Here is a 21,801-nt window from a genome sequence, read left to right on the forward strand (position 1 = left end):
CGACAGTGTGGGTGGACGTATATGTCAGAAGTGAGATGCGACATTGCGGGAGGGAACGTGCACGCATCAGCGAGCGAGCGTGTGTGTGTGTGTGTGTGTCGAGTGATGCACAAGTGTGAGACAAACACGTGCGTATAGATCAACAAGTGCCTCAGCGTATGTGCGTTGTGTGCAGTCACGCATGCAGGCTGTGTGTGTGTGTGTGTGTGTGTCATGTCCTGAATTACATTTGCATGTCATCTTATTGCCCTGGGAGGCGTCTTCCAGTACGCTGCATTTACATGCTCAGATGGGATGGGTTTTCTGCATAAAGACTTAACCACATGTGCGTGGGGGTAGATGGAGGCAGAGAGGGACACTTTGAAACGTCACTAACGGGGCTTCAGCTGATAGCCGTGAATTATTTAGGCCCGAAAAGGTAATGCAAGGCTAGTGAGAAGCCTGCGAGTCAGAGAGTGCTACTAATAGTTTGCACTACCTTTCCTCGGATAACCTTTCTTACTAAAAGATGGCGGAGATGCATTAAAACAAAGAATAGTGGGAAGAATTCCCAAAACTATTCAGCTAAAGCAAAATAGATAATTAATAAGACTAACCAGCCATATTATTGAGGTATGCAGTAAATGAGCGGCCTTTAATAATATGTTATAAGGAATTACACTCTGCTAAGTTGTTTTATTTTCATTTTACCAGATAGTGGCGAGGTAAATAATTCTATGGCACTTAAAAAATGTCAAATAAAAACACTAAAATGGAACAAAGGTGTAGTGATACATGTACTGCTGTCAACAGGTTTCCATGCAAAACACTGTGATGCGTTAACTGAAGTACAGTCACTGGACATCGGTGAGAGAATTATAACCTTACTGTGTGTCAACCTTAGTAAAGGATGGGCCAACGTTTCGTTATTCTATTTCCAAACATGTATCGAATAAAACTAGTATCTAAAGAAACCACTTCTAAAAATACTAAATACTTCCCCCTCAGTGCACCTTCCCCCCTCTGCTGCTTCAAGATGGCCAGACTCATAGCGGGGCTGATGCATTGTGGGGGACAGAGCTGGACGTGGGAGCTACTTCTCAGTGACAGCCAGAAAGTGTGGCGCAGGAAGGCTAAAAAGGTGCTAAGTGCACATCCAGGGTGGTGAGAACACTCTTCTGCCAGGGCCCCCTGTGGGGTGACTCCACTTGTCAGCGAAGCGGGCTGGGTGACATTTCTGCTTCACCTCAGAAAGGTCAGCCTTTAATTATCCCAAATGCCAGCAAGCACCTCACCTGCAAAAAATAAACCCAGGGATGAGCTCTGTGTGTGTGTGTGTGTGTGTGTGTGTGTGTGTGTCAGGGTAAGATGGTCGCTGCTTCCTTCACACATAATGAGCGCTACCGTGGCTGTCCGTGCAGAACTGGACCATCTGCCCACCTGCAGGCATGCAATGCGCAGAGTCCCATAAACACACATCCGCAGCCAAACCATGACACCCACCCACACACACACACACACACACACACACACACACACACACACACACACACTAGCTGTGTCAACCAAAGTCAATAAAACCTACAACCAAAGTCGCTCGCCAGCCCCGCCCCTTGAATAAAGAGTGTCAGGTGAGGAGGGTTAAATCCCAGGAACACCGGCGGCTTCTAAGAACGTCTTGGGTTAAAATAGGCCGCAGGCAGTGTAGGTGTGACAGATTATAGACTTATAGATAGAAGAGCGTGGGCCAGTGCTTCTGCTAAATATGAGTCAGCTGTGCGCCCCACAGATGAGATTACTTTCTCTTTATCAATATATATAATATGGTTTCCGGTGAGAATGCAGCTGGTGACATATCTGGCAGAGCAGGACGGCGGTGTTTGCTTTTGAGCCGCTCACTGTAGCTATTCAGCTCGGTCAATATTTGCAGGGGGGGGGGGGGGGCTATGGTAGCTCCCACACCCACATAAACACACTGCGCCGTACACTTAACACTCAGCCTCACACGTACACAACAACCCCAACCGCTCTGCCCAGAAAGTCCCACTCGTGCCCTCGGAGAGACAACAGATGAGATGGGACGGCGTGCGGCGAGCTCCTTGCGTCCGGGTTTTTTCACGGCATTTTTCACTCGCTCTGAGAAAACATGGAGGGCCGGTCCCTGTTGTTTACACAGCTGGCTCCATGGAAAAGATTGCTTAATTTGAAATATGAAGAGCGGAGAGGCTAGAGGGAGAGAGTTGGGAAGAAAAGAGAGAGAGAGTGTGGGGGGGGGGGGAGTTAGAGGCAAAGTGTCCTCCAAAACTGTGGGAGAAGAGAGGAGCACACGCAAGGAGCAAAGTGAGCGCAAAGAGAACATGGAGCAGAAGAAGCAGAGGTGTCCGAGTGGTGAGGGAGTCGTGCCTCCTGCGGTCCGGGGTCTGCAGTGCATGTCATCCTTTCCCAACAGTTCCACACCGCTCCTGCAGCGCTGCCTCACCGACCCTCTGGTACTCTTGTTTCCTCAGCTCCTTCACTTACCTCCTTTATTGCTTCATCTGACAAAACCTCAAACTACAAAGTTTCTTTGTTACTTGGATTTGTTTGAAGAAACAGAACTGTAGATATGTAGAATATGATGACACAGCTATTAAATGATCATGTCGGACAGCAACTAATGTTTCACTGTCTTTTTATTGAGGATTGAGCTCTAAATCATTGTGACGGTAGAGTCCACTTCTCTACCGGACGGTTACAATACAACGTTTCGTACAAGAGAGGGGAGCGGAGTGCGTCCATGGGTAAGCGCATGCGTGTGTGTGTGTGTGTGTGCGCATGTGTGGGTGTGTGTGTGTGTGTGTGTGTGTGTGTGTGGGTGTGGGTGGGAGTAGGGTGGCTCCTTCAGTCCACCTCCAACTTTGTTCTAGTTAGTGGGAAAGGCCCCCACAAATGAAGGCCATATTTCTGAGCAGGACTCCAACAGACTCAACACACCCCACCCGCTGACACACACACACACACGCACACGCACACACACACGCACACACACACACTCTACAGTCAAAACACTGAAACTGTCATATTCCGTATGCATAAACCAGATGTGCCAACACACACTAATATGTGTGTGTGCCTATAATGTTGTGTCACCTTTGTGAACCTGTCCAGGATATCAGCCGAACAATGTTATGAGAAACACTTCGGCACATTTCAACACAGAAGATCCAACGATACGAGAGCGCGTGACGCACTCAGGAGCAGGGCCCCTTCCTGTTTATGCCGCCACTCGCCCGCTGAACGGCTCAAACGAGATCTGCTCCTCCGAGCGGGTGTGACCTCTTAAGCCTGCCGTTCCTCCAGGACAACTCAATGCCAGTATGTCTCTTCAGTATACAAACAAACAGCACTGACATAAGAAGGCGGACATTATAATTCAAAACAGAGGACATTTATTCGTTTATCAAGCTTCCTTGAGTGTGTTTACACATCAATCTGTGTGCTGCAGCCACGACTGTGGAATTGTGAATATGTTGGCATCAAGCGTGTGTGTGTGTGTGTGTGTGTGTGTGTGCGCGCGCACAAAGCAACAAGCCAGTGTGACTCACCAGCTTAAATGTCACTGTATTTCCAGAGGGCTTGTTAGAGTCTTGTTTACAGAAGGCTACAATTCAATTACTTGAATGATCTACCGTATTGTGTTTGTAAGTGCGCCTGTACATACGCGTATTCATAGGGCGCTCATCTGCTTTCCACACCGACAACGCTCTGGTGCGTGACGGTGGAGCAGAGAGAAGCCATCACACGAACAAAAGGGGGCTCTAGAACAGGCCACGGACAGACACTCATGTGGCCCGGTAGCTCCAGCGTGGACTTCACGACATCGGTCATACCCACCGGTGTGGACACGCGTCAGATGGCAGCGAGATCCAGCGCTGCTGCCCGTTAACATCTGCATTTAAGGGCCCTGAGCAAACTAGGCTTCCCGCTGTGTGTCACCCTTCCCCAGGAGGGGGAAGAGGCACATTTCCTCAGCTCATGACCGATGCGGGAGCAGTATGTGGGGCACTGTGTGACCACTCTGCCTGCCGGCCGTGCGTACGCTTGTGTATTCGTGCATGCTTGCGTTTATATGAAACATTGGAGAGAGGCCGGGGGTTTGTGGGTCAGGGCAGAAAGACACAGATAAATACTACAGAGTGGGAAACATGGCCTCTCTAGGACACACATGCATAACATATATTATGTGTGTATGCGTGTGAGATATTTATATATGCTGTATATCCATCTGGCAGCCAAAACAATAACCCCACAAAACAGGTGGATTCAGGCTTACATGCTTAGTAATCATGATCAGCATGACCTTATAGATGAGTACATGTGTGTACGTAGTACTCAACGGGAAGAGAGCATTTGGAAGAAAGAGAGAGAAAGATGGTGGTAAGTAAAACTAGGAGGGGGAGAAATGAAAAAAAACAGCAACAAGAAACAAGCAAAACTGTGATACTCGTTATTATCCACTGCTCTCCCTTTCTCATGCACACACTCTCAGGCGCACACACACACACACACACTGACACTCACGGAACAAATATCAAGAATATTCCGGCCTCTCTTCCCTTGCCTGCTCTCCAGGAGTCATAAAACTCCCATTTAAAATGCATGGGCTCCATAAGCTTCCAGACCTATCTATTAACTCTGTTATAGTGTAGCTGGCTATTGCTGCTGACGGCAGCCAGTAAATGCTGCTTTCCATTAGGGCAGGCAGGGGGGGGGAAAAGAGAGAGAGAGAGCGAGAGAGAGAGAGCGAGAGAGAGAGAGAGAGAGAGAGAGAGCGAGAGCGAGAGAGCGAGAGAGGAGGTGAGGAATGAGGGGAATGGCAGAATTTACTCATTTTACTTTTTCCCATGGCACTGCAATCTGATGCCTGCGCGTTAGGGCATGTGGAGACAGGGACTTCAACATGTAAGCCTGCATAAGTATAAATACATAACTGTGTCAATGAAAGTGTGTGTGTGCGTGCATGCGTGCGTGTGTGTGTTTTGCAACTGCGCACGAGCCTGTGGCCGAAAAGTAATTGATTCGAGGGTTTCTGGGAGATTTTCAACAGTGTCCTTAGGTGCTCACCAGATGAGTATTGATTGGTTAATTGATTGATTGGCATCCGGCGGACAGCGAGTCAACAACATCATCACTCTTCATATGGACCCAGGCACACACACACACACCCACACACCCTTGCTTATCATCAGCTACGTTTCTAAGACAAAACTTCACACAGAATGTGTCCTTAGAATCTTTAAATGAAACATGATAATGTAAAAATGCTTATACATTTATACATGAGGAAGTGTTGAGCGTATCTTTTCTTTTCTCTGCTTCCATTTTCCAACTGCAATGTATTTAGAATTGTTTTCCCCCCAGCCTTTTCCAACGAAGCTGCTTTGGTCATTAGACGTAATGCAATCACGGAAAGAAAAGAAAAAAACACTTCACTGTCATAGCAACTAAAAATAAAATGTGACTATTCACCACGAAAACAGAAAATGGCTGTTTTTCGCTCAACTGAGCAACCCCTCCTCACCTAAGCGTCCTTGAGCAAAACACCGAACATCAACCTGCACTCGATACGAGCATCTGCTTAATGTCTTTGAATTAAAATGTAAATGAGCTTTTGGATGGTTCGGCTGATCTTCAACATGTCACTGTGCATCTCTTCTTCATGGTGTTATTTCCTCTCCTCAGCCCCACCTCTCTGTGCACGTGTAAGTCAAACACAGACTATGAAAATTAATGAGCGCGCACTTAAAGTAGTGGTGACACTCAGGAACAAGGCTCCTGGTCCCTTTAATGGACCATATAGACTACGTCTGTGGTATTTCAATTAACAGACAATGGGATGCCACAAAATAATGACATATAGGAAGAGCAGAGTGACGCGTGGGGGCGAGCTGGTAACGGCGGCACCTATCCCTCTAATGGACCATCGCGGTTGAGCGTAGACAATAGCGGCTAATAGGAAAAGTGAAATTATGATGGAGGCCCCTGTCTGAAGGGGTGAGTGACACTTCAGCTCCGCATATGGGGGGGGGGGGGGGTTGAGATCATCTGAAGGCCGCTAATAGCAGCCGCTGTCAGTCTCACATTAACCTTGAGAACAGCCAGGGGAGCGTGTTAGCCCCGCTGACCTCTCTTTTTCACACACACACACACACACACGTTTCCCGTTACGTCCACATGTATGACTGAAGGATGACTGTGTGTGTGTGTAGGCGCGAGTATGTCTATCCCCTTTTCCTGCGTCTTATGAGCACCATCAGTGGGATTAAATCGGTCCATCACAGGCTGCTGAAACACCGTACAGGCTGTCTGTGGTGAAGTGAAAGCACCTCAGCCTCTCCTGTTGGCCCCCAGGGTTCGGCACTCCCTGAGCTAATTCTGTGTACACAGATGTGCACACGTGCCTACAAATGCCCTCATCAGCTCACAATGGAACAACAGCGAGCTACATTTGTGTGTAGTTGTGTGCGAGTTTGACAAAATAAATACGACAAAAACGATAAAAACATGGCAAAATCCGGGTTTTTCTATCCAATCCTAAACCAAATCTGAATTAAACAATGTTCACCGTCTTGTATTCACCTTGAAAACAACAACGTGCATACAAAAAGCAAGATGTAGCTTAAGTGAAAGCTGGTTATGGTTTTCTGTTTGGCAACAAGGATCCTGTGTTGAGGATTGACTGGGCCGGCCGATGCCCATGTGTTTTCAGTCAAGTTTCGGGAGGAAAGACAGAATGTGGCAGATAAAGGGAGGGCGGCTTAGCGAAGGAGACAGGAAAAACAAAGAAGCATTTTTAAAAAAATGAAATGGTTGGAGTGGCTGTCTGGGAGAACGAGCGAAAGCCTGATCAAACACAGCAATGGCCCAATTTTCCGGCTACCCATCGCGGAGAAGAGGGATCAAAGAGGATCAACGCTGGAGAGGAAGGCGCTGACATCGAGGAGGCCGACATCTTCTGTCTCGGCGGAGGAGGAGTCTCACCGAAAGTGGTGAAGAGACTTAGACTTTAATGTGCTCGACAACAAAAGCGTCTTGTTTTGTGTGCCTTGAACACTGTGAGCTCACAAGCGCGTTGTCATGTACTGGAGGTTGGCAAACAGCTGCTACTACAACAAAAACATCTGGCAACCTCCACTACAACCTGAACTGTTCTTGTTTTCAGAATTCTTCTGGTGACAAAAACATATTAATAGAGCAAAGTGACACTGTTCTGCACCACGTGACAGGCAGTGTAACATACGGACAGCTCCGGGTGCTGAAATGAGGTATAGTAAACATGGCAGAAGTTAACTTTATAGAAAATTAAATAAGACTATTTATTTAACATTCTACCCAAAAAATTACTTTCAAACGTGTTGATGCAAATAAGTCAGGATGACAGCGTGTGGTGGACACATTTTCGTTCTTTAAAATCAATCGAATAACGTAGTTTAACGCGGGTTAAGATTTAGTCGACTTGGTAACGTCACCCAACTTCCTCTATTTCTTGATGGTCATTGGCAGCGAGAGCTCGGCTTTGGCACTAGTTTTTGATGTTTTTCTTGAAGGACAGTCAGGTATGCATCTCCACTGCGGCTCTGTGCCTCCACATGTCCCTCTGCTCCATGGCCGGACCTAATTGCCAACCCCTGTCTTCCACCAACCCCATCCGGCCGTCCCTAACACACACACACACACACACACACACACACCGGGTCTATGACGGTGCAAAAAGCTTTTAAAAAGGGCTAACATTTGTGCTTGAGTGGCCAGAACATTGTGTGCAGCGCTGCTGCAACTAGACTGGAGGGATATTTTTAGAAAGCCGTTGACAATATCACGTCCCCCCCAAACGGGTGTAATCGTATTAAGCTGGAGGCGCTAAAAGCCTTCGAGTTGGGAAAGCACATCACTGGAGCACCGTTCCTGTGAGCCCTGAGAGCAAGGTTAGATATACATTCTTCGATATATATTTATTATGTACATAGTACTTAAATGTTTAGTTTCTCTGTTCTACTTTGTTTTCTTTCATGTCCTTGTTCTTTATATTTCTCTTGTTTATTGTACATTCTATGTGTGTATGTACGATGAGAGCAATGTGTAACCGGAGTCAAATTCCATGTAAGCGCACGCATACATGGCCAATAAAGCTGATTCTGATCTGATTCTGAGTAGTAAGAGTGGGAGGAGTAGATAGAGACAAACATACATACGAACTCAGCATGCGAGATAGGAAGAGCCAGAGAAAGAAGAGAGAACCATGAGGAGGCGGGTTCAAGAGCTGTCAAGAGCCAACGGGGAAGGATGGGATGCAAATGAGGCCTCTGGTCGGGAGCGTTAGCTGTGCTGTTGGAGGGTGTGGTGGTGCTCAGGTTGGAGGCTCGACCGTTTTGACAGTGTTTGGTATCGGCAGCTCTGAAGGTTCAAGCCGGGCGAGGCGATGATAGATGAAAGACTGAACTTTAATCAGAATGGCGCCCGGAGCATTTTCAGGGAGGTAAACAGGTTAATCAGTCAAGCCCTCCCCCTTCCATCCTCACTCTCATTCTCCCCTACTCTTTCCTCAGCACGTGACCACTTCTGACACTGGCACGCCATTCGTCTCTTTCCCATCAGCACCTCGCCCTGCTCCCCCCCCCCTTCACATCTCTGCAACCAGCCAGAGGAACAGACAAACCCCCTCCTCCCCTGCCGCCCATACTATCAGACATATCCCGCTATGACATGAAGGGGACCTTGAAGATCAAAGCGCTCCGTCAGCCCATTTAATACCTCACAGCATCGTCCGCCATAAAACTATGAGGTGGGAGGAGAGCTTTCAGCAAACGGCTACTATTCCTACGCTCGGGGGTTCTTGCATTATTGCCCCTCCACCAGCCTGTATCACAGGAGGGAGATGATCACCAGGAGGTAGACAATCAAAGTGATCGCTCCATATCTTCAGAAGAAAAAACTTCAAATAAACCGTGCTGAAATCAAATCCAGTGAGGCAAAGGCAGGAGAGGAGGGAGCCGCCAAGCATTATCCATTGTTCTTGGTGTCCCCAGGGTTTATTTATTAAAATGGCCCTGTCTCACTGCTGCTCCGAGAAAACTTGTGCAATGTGCTGAACAGTGCCAAATTACTGCACGCCTGACCACCGGACATTTTAAAGCAAGCGAAAGAAAAAAGAAACCAGGAACTAAGAATTCCCATGAGTTTACGGTCAAAGCCACATTCCATGTTTCCGTCATCCATCTCATACATACAACCCCCCCCCCCTCCTCCTCTCTCCCCCCAGGAAAAATAAACAATCAACTCCGACAAACCACTTTGGCAAGCCGAGTGTGAACCTCACAAACAGCTCCTGTGGAGAGAGGCCACATCCAATCTGAAATTACCCAAACACCAGCTCTCCGACCGCACTGCGCTGAGGCCGTCGCCGGGGCTCGGGACGCAAGATTATTTTGTGTTGTCTGGGATCCCGACCGCAGGCTTTTGGTGAGCAATCAACAAGGGCCGCTCCTCGCCAAGATAAACGTCACAGGCGGTTGCCACTCGTTTACGGGCTGAGCTGCCCCGACTCGGCTGCATCTTCGCCTCCGAGCATCAAACTGGTCGCCTCGCGGGTTTTTCTCTCTCTAGCCTCGGTTGGAGTGCAGATTGGGTTTGGCATAAATGTTCCTCTTGTTCACATTTGTCCGGGACATTGCAGAAGGACACTGGTTGTGCAATAAGAACACACTTTACAGGAGGCCTTGAGGGGGGAACAGAGGAAGGGAGGTGTCTACGCTTCATGTTGGAACTATCAAAGTGCGTTGTGGTATCACCTCCTCCTACCCACCTCCGCTTTTGTCATATAGAGAATTTAGGATGTTCGCTTATTCAATGATGTGAGCATCTGCGCTGTAATTTGAACTATACACACAAGCACCTCAGAGGGAAATGCTAATGAAGCCATGAATGATGGATCAGTGCATAACTCAAGGTGGCAGCGAGAGAGGAGGATCGGCATCATCTTTTATTTCATTTTTTGTAAAAGTAGAGAGCTGTGTGGGATTTGAGGGGGACTGAAAAGTGCCGGGAAGAGGAGCTGGATAGGCTTCCACACATAAACACCCACTTGCATGTGGGGAATGTGGGACTGTGTAGATGTGCCAAAATGCACATGTACACACATCATAGGATGAATTACTTCGTGGGCCAGAAGTCCCATGTGAATTCACGGCATTACATCCACTCTCAGGGGGTTTTATAACAGTCGGAATATCAAATATACCAGACTGTAATGTAGTCTTCTATTACCACTGGATTAGCACTGCCCCAATTACAGAGTAGCTTGTCTTCGTCCTTCACTTTATATTTATAAAATGTTTCTGTATCTGGCTTTTCTCTGGTGCCAATTGAATTGAACGTATTTATTCTAAGCAAACTGCTGGCACAGAAACAGAGAGTAGCAATGCTTATTTAGTTTGGCACGACTTACTGGAATTTGTAATGTTGTAATATATTCTGACAAATCGATGGAAAAATGCAGAGTTTGCCAGCGAGACAAGGTGCCGGACACCGACACGCCATTTGCCATATCCTGAAAAGTAGCCTGGAAATCTCCACGGCTTAATAATGCACGGCAGACGGAGCCTGTCGGAGTCGCAGGCCAGCTGAAAGTGATTTGGTGGGATGAAGAAAAGAAAACAAAAAAAAGCAGGGAGTGAGAGAAACAGAAACAGACGAGGAAAAGAGGAATACAAGGAAAGAGAGGTGGCGGCAGACGGTCATCAGCGTTGTCGTCCCATCTCCCTGTAGATCGAGATGAATTTGTCCCGACAACACAGAAGCGACTCAGACAACACCTCCCGACCCATCTGCACACAACCGCACACACATAAATCTCCGACAGGCCAAGGAAGACGACGGGGGAGGGGAGGGGGGGGAGCAAATGAGAGTGTGAGTTAAAGTAAATAACCTACTAGACGGCGAGAAGTAGGGACAGAAACTGACTCAGGAGTGTCAGAGAAAAACAGTGAAAGAGAGAGAAAAGAATGAGGGAGACTGCGGATGAGGGACAAATCGATTTTGGTAATGAGGCAGAGTAAGAGGTGGGCATGAAAGAGGGAAGACAGAGATGAAGACAGAGCCTGAAAGAGAGTGAAAGTGAAATAGATTCAGAAAAGCAGAGGATGTGACGGGCGGAGATGGAGAGAAAGACACACCTTGTGAAAACGATTTGAGAGAGCAGAGGAGAAAATGAACAGGAGGACAGAAACAGAGAGAGGAATACAGAGATTGAATGAAGATCGAGAGAGCGAAAGGGAAGATGAGAGGATGCCTTATTTTCCTCCATCTCAATTTGCACAAAACTTTCATTACCACCAATTTGGGCCGGGAGCCGTAGGCCTGGACCATTAGACGAGCCCGGCATCAATCAGCCTAATCTCCCTCCCAGTCCGCTAAATTACAGCGCCCAGTTGCTTATTAAAATTTGTCGCCCATCTCCCAACACCCGGCACCGCTGGAGATTAGACGGGGGCCCCCAGACAAATCTGTTCCACAGAAGAGGAGGAGGAGGAGGAGGAGGAGGAGGAGGAGGAGGAGGGAAAGAGAGGCAATGAGGGAAGGAAGGAAGGAAGGATAGGGACAGTAGGAGGGGGGAAAAGAGAAATGTGCTTGCTGAGACAGAGCGGATCAGAGTCGGGGACGATCATCTGGTTTGATTTATACACTCCTGTAGCTCTGCACGCACACACACACACACACACACACACACACACACACTCCCTCCCCTCGCTGCATTTCAGCCTCTCTTCACACACTCATACATCCCAATACATCCCATACACACCCGCCGCCACACGTCCACTTCCCCCCAAATGCAGTTTTCCATTCCTGTCAACACCTCCAACACACACACACACACACACACACACACACACACACACACACACACACAGGTGTGGAGAATGCGGGGTTTTGCGACGCCTCCCATTGCACACTCAATCAAAGCGGCGGCCAGATAAGACGCATGATGAATGGCGTAATTGAAGGCGGCAGCAGGGTAATGCCGCATCGCTATGGGTTTGGTTGGGAGAGAAGTAGAGTGGCGAGTGGCTGATAGGGTGGAGGATTTATTGTTATTGCCCGTCTTATTAAAAAACAATAAGACTGTCTGCATCGCCTACCCCAGCGACAGAGCATATAGTGTAGGGCCCCACACCTTAGAGAGGATGAGCACACAGCAGGGTACATGGATTCATGTGGAAGTCTGCTCATATCGCTGATATACGGCACAACTAAACATGGAGGTTGCAGGGAAGTCTGCGCTAGATAGTAGCCAACAGTGCTAGCTCCAAAATGTGCTAAATCTCAAAGCCGGCAACACACTGACAGCCCATCCCTTCAGGCCTCCTTTTTTTTTTTTGGTCAGAGCATTTGATTCATTGATGGCTGTCGAGATGTAAAGAGAATTTCAACGAAATGTTTCTAAAAACACCCACCCTAGCTTTAACCCACACCCAGGATGTCTCTCTCCCCCTCTTTCAGGTGACACTTTGTCGTCTCTCTCTTTAAGCATCAAAAGCGAAGTGCGTGCTCGCCTGTAGATCAGTGGATAAAAGGAGTGAAACGAGGCAGAGCGACTTCGGGCTGCTGTGCACTCAACAGATCAAACGCTCTCCTCTCACATATCAAAAGCTACCGAAGGTCCTTGCCAGGAGTGAGCCAGATAGTGTACTTGCAGCAACACGCCTCTGCTGTCCTGCTGGGAGCATGTGCAGAGGGATTTCTCCTCAGACTGCCCATGCCATCTGATGACCCCGATTTGCCGCGGATTCCTGTTCAGTCGGGCCTAATCTGTCTCAACGGATCCTGACTTGTGGCACGTGAAGAGCTGATTTCAATTAGTGAGGCTCAGGGTGTTGTTTATATAAACGCAGGTCTCAAGGAACCAATTATTATCAGATCATGGTGGGAAATCAATGTTAATTGTGTTTAAGCTCCCCTTTTGACAACAAAAATGTTGAACTTCAAAATGGCCAAGATTAGTTTTTAAGATGGTACACTGGATAAATACAGTGTTTATACAGAGTGTATAAATACTGCCGTGCCATACTAAGGGAACATCGGTGTAATTGCTCGGCAGCAGATCATTTATTTGTATGCTTTGTGTCCTGCTGCATGCACCACGCTGCAAAAAGTACAGCTACAGTGCTGATACGATCGCTTGATTAATGGGACAACTAAATCAACAACAATTTAGATTGTAGTTTAATCGGTTTTAAATGTTAGGATTTTGGGGATTTTCTCCGTTGTACATTGTTGTAAATCTACTCTGAATTGCATTAATCATGGTGGACATTTTTAACTATCTTCCGACACAAACGATAAAATTGTTAATTGCAGCCGTAAAAACTCCCGTTCACTTTTAGGACAAAGCTTAAAAACTATCATTTCATATGAAGTTACAATACTTTTTCTGCACAACTAATATTGCGTGTGTTGAATGGGGGGAAAAAAAAGGTCCTGATATTTTACAGAGAAAAAGACAATGAGTATGAAACGACGGTGCAGTGTGTGGACAGACTTCACGTGACCCTGTGTCTGGTTTTACACCTGATAATTAGAGTGAAGGGGGTTAGCCTCAAAGTTAGCAACCACTCCGGCACAGGCTAACTTAAGGTGGACTGACCTTTAAGGTGCATTGCATACTGCATTTTAGTACTAGCGAAGATACACGACGCAACCGGAGAAAGCACAGCAAACTGCAAGCGGTGTGGTTGAACGGAGCACGTCCACTGTTAAGGCATAATGACACCCTAACCAGCACAGGGGAAACCACATGCGTGCACACTCAGCCAAATGTGGTCTCAGACAAAGCCCATTCAGCCGCTATAAATATAAACTAAACACAGCAGTTGCTTTGTCTGGAAGTTTAATTAGCACAGCGCCTAGAGTATTCAAAGATAGAAGGGCTGGCAGTGGCGAGGAGACGCGAGCCGAAGCGCTATTTTAAAAGACGAGCTCGACGTGTTGCTGTCGATTCACTCGGGCTTTGTTTAGATATACCCGGTGAATCACATTTACTGCTGTTGCAGGGTGTCTCCATGATTTATGAAATGAGTTGAGTCCAGGATCTACTGCCATATACAGAGAGAGTGTGAGTGTGTGTGTGTGTGTGTGTGTGTCTACCTCTGTTGCTCGCCAGCAGCCCCTTTGTGTTGCTGCTCAGACTGATTGAGTGGTGTGCCGGTCGGCCAACTGGGCTTCCGGCTGGTGGACTGCCCGCATCGATTGCTCGGACGAGCCCTTCTTCTGGAGCACAGACATAAAAAATAGAGAGAGAGAGATGGAGAGCGAGAGAGAGAGAGAGAGAGAGAGAGATGGAGAGTGGAGAATAGAGAGCGAAAGAAGAAGAGAAAAGGTAAGGAAGGAGAGAGAGGAATAGAGGGGGAGAAAAAAGAAAGGGGAACATTAGCTTAAATGAAAGTTTATTAGCTGTATCAGTCAGTCAGTCGGGTGGGGTCGGGGTTTTGCCCCAGGCCCTCCATCCTTCCTCTCTATCTATCTATCTCCCCCCCCTTCTGCTTGTGTATGTGTGTGTGTTTGGAAGGGGAGGGGTTTGGGGGGAGCGCAGGCATGACGGGAAAACATTAGGTTGTTGGCGAGTTGCCTGTACACCAGCCCGTAATTGGCTTGGGTAATGGTCATGTCCAGACAAATGGTGTAGGCCCTAACCGTGTTACGAGCAACCAACTGCTCCGCCTGTATTCACAGCATTAAAGCCAGCACTGCTCGGATACCCAATGGCTGCAGCGGGTGCGTGTGTGTGTGTGTGTGTCTGTGTACAAGACTCACAAAGCAAGTGATTTACTGGAACACAACATATTTTTTTCTCCCCCCCCCCAACCTCAATGTCTTCTGCACGGCCTGCGCGCGTGATTCATGGTTCGCTTGTGTCCTATGTGGGAGACTGCGCTGTGGAGGCAGCGAAAGCCCCGCTCACCTCGAGGGACGAAACCGGCAACTGCCGGTGTCCTCCAAACAAGTGACGGATAGGACATGGGGAGGGAGAAAGACAGACATACGGAAAGAGAGGGAGGAGGAGAGGAGGAGAGGGGGAAGACTACTAGAGAGAGAGAGGGAGTCAGAGGATGACTTCCATTTTTCACCCGTCCCTCCCTCTGCATCACTTCCCCTTCTGTCTGACAGCAAGCTGAGCCACTAATGTCCATTGTGTCTGGATGGGCTGCAAACATGCGTGTGTGCACACGTCTGCACGCATGTGTGTTGTCTGTCCTTCTGTTGATGATGAGTGACAATGAAACGTATATATATGCTCCTAGAGTAGCTATGCAAGCTAAATAACATGCAAACGTGGCTAAAGCTGAGTGTGCACGTGTGTGCGTGTGCATGTGGTGGCAGCCCCTCAGCCATCCAGCTATCATCTCCCGCCAGACAGGCCCCACCAAGCCATCCCAGCCGGATAATGAGATCCATTATGATTTACGTTCCGAGAGGACAGCCAGACAGAACAAAGACATGTACACACACACACACATGTACACACACACACACACAGATCGGTCTACATGTCAGTGTGCGTCTCTTACTGTATGTGCTGCCGTGCGCTGCCAACGCTTCATATTTCAGTTTTTGTTTCTGTGTGTGTGTGTGTGTGTGTGAGTTGCCTGTAGGCCATCCTGCAGTGGGTCCTCTTTCCGTTTGCAACTCGAGGACTCTCTCTATCTTCCTCTCCCACTCACACACTCTTCCTTTCCACCTCTGCCTCTCACCTGAAAAAAACCCAAGTACAGCAACCTCACTCTGTCTCCACCCATTTCTTTCTCTCTCCCTCCCTCCGTCTCTCCCACACACACACACCATGCCCCAGGGCAGAAAGTAAAGGTGAAGATTACAACTATGACCACACAACCTCACCCTGATTGATCAGTACCTCTGCAGCGCACTGGAGCTAGCCAGGGAATTGTTCCACGGTATTTGTGTGTGTGCGTGTGTGGGTGTGAGTTGTGTGAACTGGGATTTGTTAGTGGAAAGCCGGAGTAGCTGTCAAACACAGTTTGGAAAAGGAGCGGGCTATTGCTTCATTTCACCACTTGGGAGTGGGGGTGGGGATGGTGCAGAAATCAAACCTGGTTCAAATTAAGATTTAAAACACATTATTTGAATTATTTAATGTAAAGCGACAGGAGTGTAAGCTGACTCATGACTCACGATGGAAAAGAGCAAATCAGCAGGGGTGCAACTATATGATTGTAGGTCATAAAATGGAAGAGAATAGCAAAAATGTAATTATATAAAATGGAGAAAACAGCAAATCCTCACATGTTTGTTTATAATGACCATTGTGGGTGTGATGCAGTCCACGGGGACACAAAACCCACAGTAACGAAATGTAAAGTCTCTCTCTCTCTCTCTCTCTCTCTGCTCCAGACTGGGGAGAGATGAGGGCATTAATAGAGATGCGCGAGACTAAAAGAGAAACAGAGACAATGAGGACACTAAAGAGAGGAGGAGAAAACAAGTAGGCTTGTGGGGAAAAAAAAGAAGAGCGCAACAAGCGGGAAACCGAGAGACTCACGCCAGTCAGACACACAACCAGGACTATCATGACTCCTTCATCTGCCTGCCATTGCTCTGCCTTTGTTTATACACAAACACAAACACATAGACCCCCCCCCACACACACACACACACACACACACACACACACACACACACACACACACACACTCCTCTGTGGTATGTATTTCCATCATCAAATGTGATCAGCGCTACTGTTCGCGAGCCAACATTCACTCACCCGTGAAAACCCTTGTGGGAAGGCACACACACACACACACACACACACACACACACACACACACACACACACACACAGCAACACTTTCCTCCAGCTGAATACTGAACCTTTTGACCACAACACACACACACACACAGTGTGGGCACACTGTCATCACCCAAGGATCTGACATGCCCGATTAAATTAAAAGGTCAAATAAATTAAATAAACATCAAAGTGAACGAGCCTTCAGATGGATGCCGCGGTGACTCAGCGGTTAAGCTGGAGGGGCTTGTCTCCAAGAAAATGAGGAGCGCTATGGTCATGTATTATTTAATTTAAAGGATCATTCCGCTTTAGTACATCTCTCACGGTTTTGGGCTGCTATTTTCTGAGGCTAATAATAACATTGTACTCACCAAGATAATTACTGAGATCTGGGAAGGAGTCAGAAGTATAAAGTACAATGTTATATCTGTAACTGACAGAACCTCATCTCCTGACATGTAAGAAAAGTTTGACTATTGTAACGCCTGTTAATTAAATGTTCATTCAGATGCCGGAAGATGTGGTTTTTATCCAAAGAGCTTGTGTGCAGTATGGGTGGGCCCGACCATGCAGATATCACCACCACTCTCTCTGCATTCACAGACAAATTGTTTGCGGTCGTAATAAATCTCCCATCATGCAGACAAAGTGTTTCGCCGCTCTCTCTCTGAACTCTTTGGACTTCCAAGCTGGTATGCGTGTGTAGTCTGTGTGGGAGCCGAACCCACAACCCCACTGTTGTGGCACATCACACGCTCCGACCCGCTCCGCAATCAGCGCCAGCGTCGGAAACCCAAACCACATGCCGCCGTAACCAAAATAGTTCCCTCTAATTGAGTACCAACACAACAACATCGTGCCTCGGATCTCACTTTGACAGAAAACCCGTAACGTCAATATTTCTCCAACAAACCAAGCTCTCTAACAAAACAGCTCTCCGCTCGCTGTGGTGCCAACCCTAATCACTTCCCTCAGCACCAGGTGGTTCCCATTGACTTTGGTCCAGCTCCTCCGCTCGGCAAGACGCTCTCGCCAGAGGAAATTGGCTCGTCTACAAGCGTTTACTGCTCCATCGAACGGAGTCACTGGCCTTCGCTCGGGCTCTTTGAGCGGCTTGCTGCGCAGGAAACGGCCAACGCCATCAAAAGAAACAATTAGAAACACCCTCTTTCCCCGTCACTCCTCACCATTAACCGCCATCGTGTGGAAGTAGTGTCAGTACTCTACGGAATAAGTGCACTCTGATTCATGCCCTCTTTTCTTCCGTGGGCCGCGGCTGCCGCAGTGGCTTTCCACTGCTAATGAAGAGGATGGAAGAGAAGTGGTAATCAAACTGAGCATCTCATCCGTGGTAATAAGGAGCAGGGAAGAGGCCTTGGAACGACTCCCTAGTGTGTGTGTGGAGGGTAAAGTGACTTTTCTATGTATCTGTTTCGATGCTATTCTGTTACCGAAGCAAAGGCGATGTGAACCGATTGTCGGTTAAACAAAAAATAAAAACAATGCAGGAGATAATGTGAGTGCCTGGGCCTCAGCCGTAGGGATGCGTACCCGGCTATGGGCCGAATCCTTCTCCGCCATACCAGCCTTTCATCCCTCCCAGGCTCCCTCGTCCTGCACCGCAGTGCTAACCAGCGGGGTCTGATTAGATTTAAATGTCAAGAGAGATAGGACAATACAGTTATCTTCCAAATGATGGACCATTAAAGGGCCTAAGCAGTGCGACTCCCTCCTCCACTAACTAATAACCAACCAGATTCATCATCGCACAGACTCGGGCATAATTTGGGAGGCTGTGGTTTCTCGTGCTTCTCCCTTTCTCTCGCTGTGTGTGTGTGTGTGTGTGTTTCACACCGTGTGCAAGGGCATCCAGGAGTGTCTGTAATGTATAATCAGTGTGTGTGCATGCTGTGTGTGTGTTGCTCCGAAGGGAGCTGGTTCAGCGCCCCAGGCCAGTGACCCATTAAAGAGAAAGAGAGAGAGTGAGAGAGGAGAGGGGCTCCTCATTTAGACAGCAGGAGAGGCCGGCTGTGTTCCACCCGTTGCCAACAGACAGACAGACAGACAGTGGGACAGGGACTTGGAGGTGTCCCATCTGCCTCCTCCTAATTCACCTGCTGTCCTCAGGGTGTCATAGGGAGCCACACACCAAAATAATGGAGTCTCCATGCTCTAGTGTGTTATTTTACTTTTTTTTTTTTTGCTTCCGTCCCATATTTCATCCGTCACTCTTACTTCTTTCAGACGCATGCTTTCCAGTCTTTGTCCTGTGATTCATTCATTCCTCCCTAGCCTCCCCTTGTTCCCTATAGAGGAGCTATATCATATACTCTATAAAGGAAGCCTATCGTTGATCTAGCATGCATCACAGTTTTCATCCCATCATTCTCATGGTCGTATGGAGGAATGAGCAAACTGGAAATAAAGGACTCATATCTCAAGGTGGTTTCCTTCATATCCTTGTCTCTCTTGGCTGCTTCGCCTCCATTTCCTGCCCCGCCCACCTTTTCAGGATTCATCTTCCCCATGTTGGATCCTCTCTCCTCCATCCTGTTTATCATACCCCCCTCCCCCCATCCTTCCCTCTTTCACCTGATCCTTTGTCTGTTCTTTAATCTCTCCTGCCACTCAATCACTCTTTTCTCCGTCTTTCCAACCCCCCCCCCCCCCCCCCCCCCATCATGGATCCACTTATGTTGGGCTCTGACTTCATACCTCCGCTGGCGATTTATGCACAGGAGCCTCGGCGATGTGCATTAGGGCCCCCCCGTCGTACGGCAACGCATTATGGATCGCGCTATAAATAGCCGCTGTGCGTCCTGTAAAAGCTTTTCATTACACGGAGATATCGTTTGATCAATATGAGCCCCGCGCTGAATCTAATTACCAAAACGACCGGGGCTGGAAAAAAAAAGTATATATGTATCATCAAGAAAATCCGGCAAGCCGAGGCAGCCACTGGTTTGACCAGAGAGGACTCAAAATAAATGGCCCCGTTTTAAGTACAAGTTACAAGAGCTGATTGGGATGTTGGGAGTATGAGAAGAAGAAAAAAAATGGAGGATTGAGGGATAATAGAGGAAACAAACACTCTGGATAATGTGCATACACAGAGGTATTCTGAGCAACTTTATACGAGCTTGATTTATTGTCATTCGACAACAAAGGGTTGCTGTTTATGCACAACACACGTACAGTAGAAGGACAAACAGGCTTAATGTTGCCACTGGGCCCCAGTTGAAGCTCCATGGGAGCCACTGATCTGAGCCAAGCAGCAGACTTTTCACAGGAGGTGCAGCTGCACGAAGACTGGGGAGAAAAAGTAGAAACAAATGGGGGGGGGGGAGAGAGAGCGAGAGAGAGAGAGAGAGAGAGAATAGGAGGAGCCCAGGGTGTCATTTCTCTCTCTGTCAGCTTCCTGCCTCCCCCCCTCCCTCCCCCATCACCCCCTGAGATGTGGATGCTTCACGGGGACAATTACCAACTGACACTTCATCATGGGCCGCGCGACAGGCACTGACGGCCCTCGTCCAAACAAATGATGCTGGGGGTCGAGGTTGCGGGCCTGCCTCCGAGTCCGCCTGTAGCCCCGCTGCACGGCCCTGCAGTGCATTAGCAGGCAGCGCGCACACTCACACACACAGAAAAAGAGACTCCTCTCAACCAACCACCTCCTTCCTTTAAGAAAAACACATTTATCAGCAGTGGGGGATGGTGGGTGAGGTGGAGGGGGCTTCAATAGAAGCATGGAGGTTGGGTGGGGGCGCTACAGTACTGTCAAACCCCATCCCCCCTTAGGTAAAGAGAGAGCTCTTCATCTTTGTGAGGCAACTAGGACACACACACACACACACACACACACACACACACACACACACACACACACACACACACACACACACACACACACACACACACACACACACACACACACACACACACACACACACACACACACACACACACACACACAGGGGTTAAACGGCAGCTTAAAATAAGCCACAAAGGCAAAAAAGAGAGCAATCAGTACGTTGACACTAGCATGCAACAATTTGTGTCTTTGTGGAGCAGATAACACTCTGACCCCCCCCCCCCCTCACATGCTCAACGACCAACTCACTCCTCTGCCTTTGGTTGAGTGCAGCTAAGTTTAGATTTATAAAGTAGGTCGATTGCTAATTGTCCAAAAAAAAAGGGGGGCAGCATATCGTGTTTAAGTAGAGAACACACATAAAAAGAAAGGCAGGCATGTGGAGGACCTGCTGGTCGCGGTCCCTCAGGTGACACTCTGAACCTGCAAATGAATAAACGCCGCCTGTGATCTCAGCCCAGGGAGGCCCATGAACAACAATTGATACAGACATCAAACGCCTGACTAACACAGAAACAACACTTGGTAGAAAGCTTGTCAGTCTCTGAACACACACAGGATGGAGAGGAGAGGGAGAAGAGAGAGAGAGTTGGAGACAACATAAACAATGAAACATTTATCAAAGCGAGGAGCATCTCCTGGGCTGTGCGGGCAGACTGCTGATGCAGGTGGCGTTATTGCTGTTGTGAGCTGCCACGGCTAGCGGGCATTGAGCAAAAATGCGTCATGTCGGTAAAAAAAACAACAAAAAACTCAAAAGCAACCTGTTCCCCATCGACACCATACTTTGCGGATGCCCTCTGCTGTCCCCAAGGAACTCGCATTGCTAATTTATTCATTTTTTATCTTCTCTCGTCGTTATGCTATTCTCTCTGAATTTATTATCGCATTCTTCTCATTCATACTCCTGATGTTTGCTCTATTGGCAGCTCCCCCTTGATAAATGTGTTTATGGCATCTCTCACGTCGACAAACCCAATGCACAAGCCACGCTGTCTAAGATAAATAAAGGGGGGGGGGGGTACAAAGCGAGAGCCATACGTCATGCAGGCCCCTGAGAGCGCTCTCAATCTTTCCGTCAATATTCAACGTGCAGGCCTGTATATGCCAT

At 48.1% G+C, this 21,801-nt stretch overlaps 1 protein-coding gene across 4 annotated transcripts in view; it reads right to left on the bottom strand.

Annotated features, from left to right (window-relative positions):
* Positions 1-21,801, bottom strand: part of raraa (retinoic acid receptor, alpha a) — a 128,572-nt gene that overhangs the window by 80,133 nt on the left and 26,638 nt on the right. For 3 of the 4 annotated variants that reach the window (XM_079293445.1, XM_079293441.1, XM_079293442.1), the window contains one exon: positions 14,161-14,283. The exons of the other annotated variant lie outside the window; for it this stretch is intronic. The gene's annotated coding sequence lies outside the window, so the exon portion shown is untranslated. The remainder of the gene's footprint in view (positions 1-14,160; positions 14,284-21,801) is intronic. 4 annotated transcript variants of the gene reach the window in all.

The sequence above is a fragment of the Melanostigma gelatinosum genome, assembly GCF_949748355.1.
Source record: "Melanostigma gelatinosum genome assembly, chromosome: 21".
Lineage (NCBI taxonomy): Eukaryota > Metazoa > Chordata > Actinopteri > Perciformes > Zoarcidae > Melanostigma > Melanostigma gelatinosum.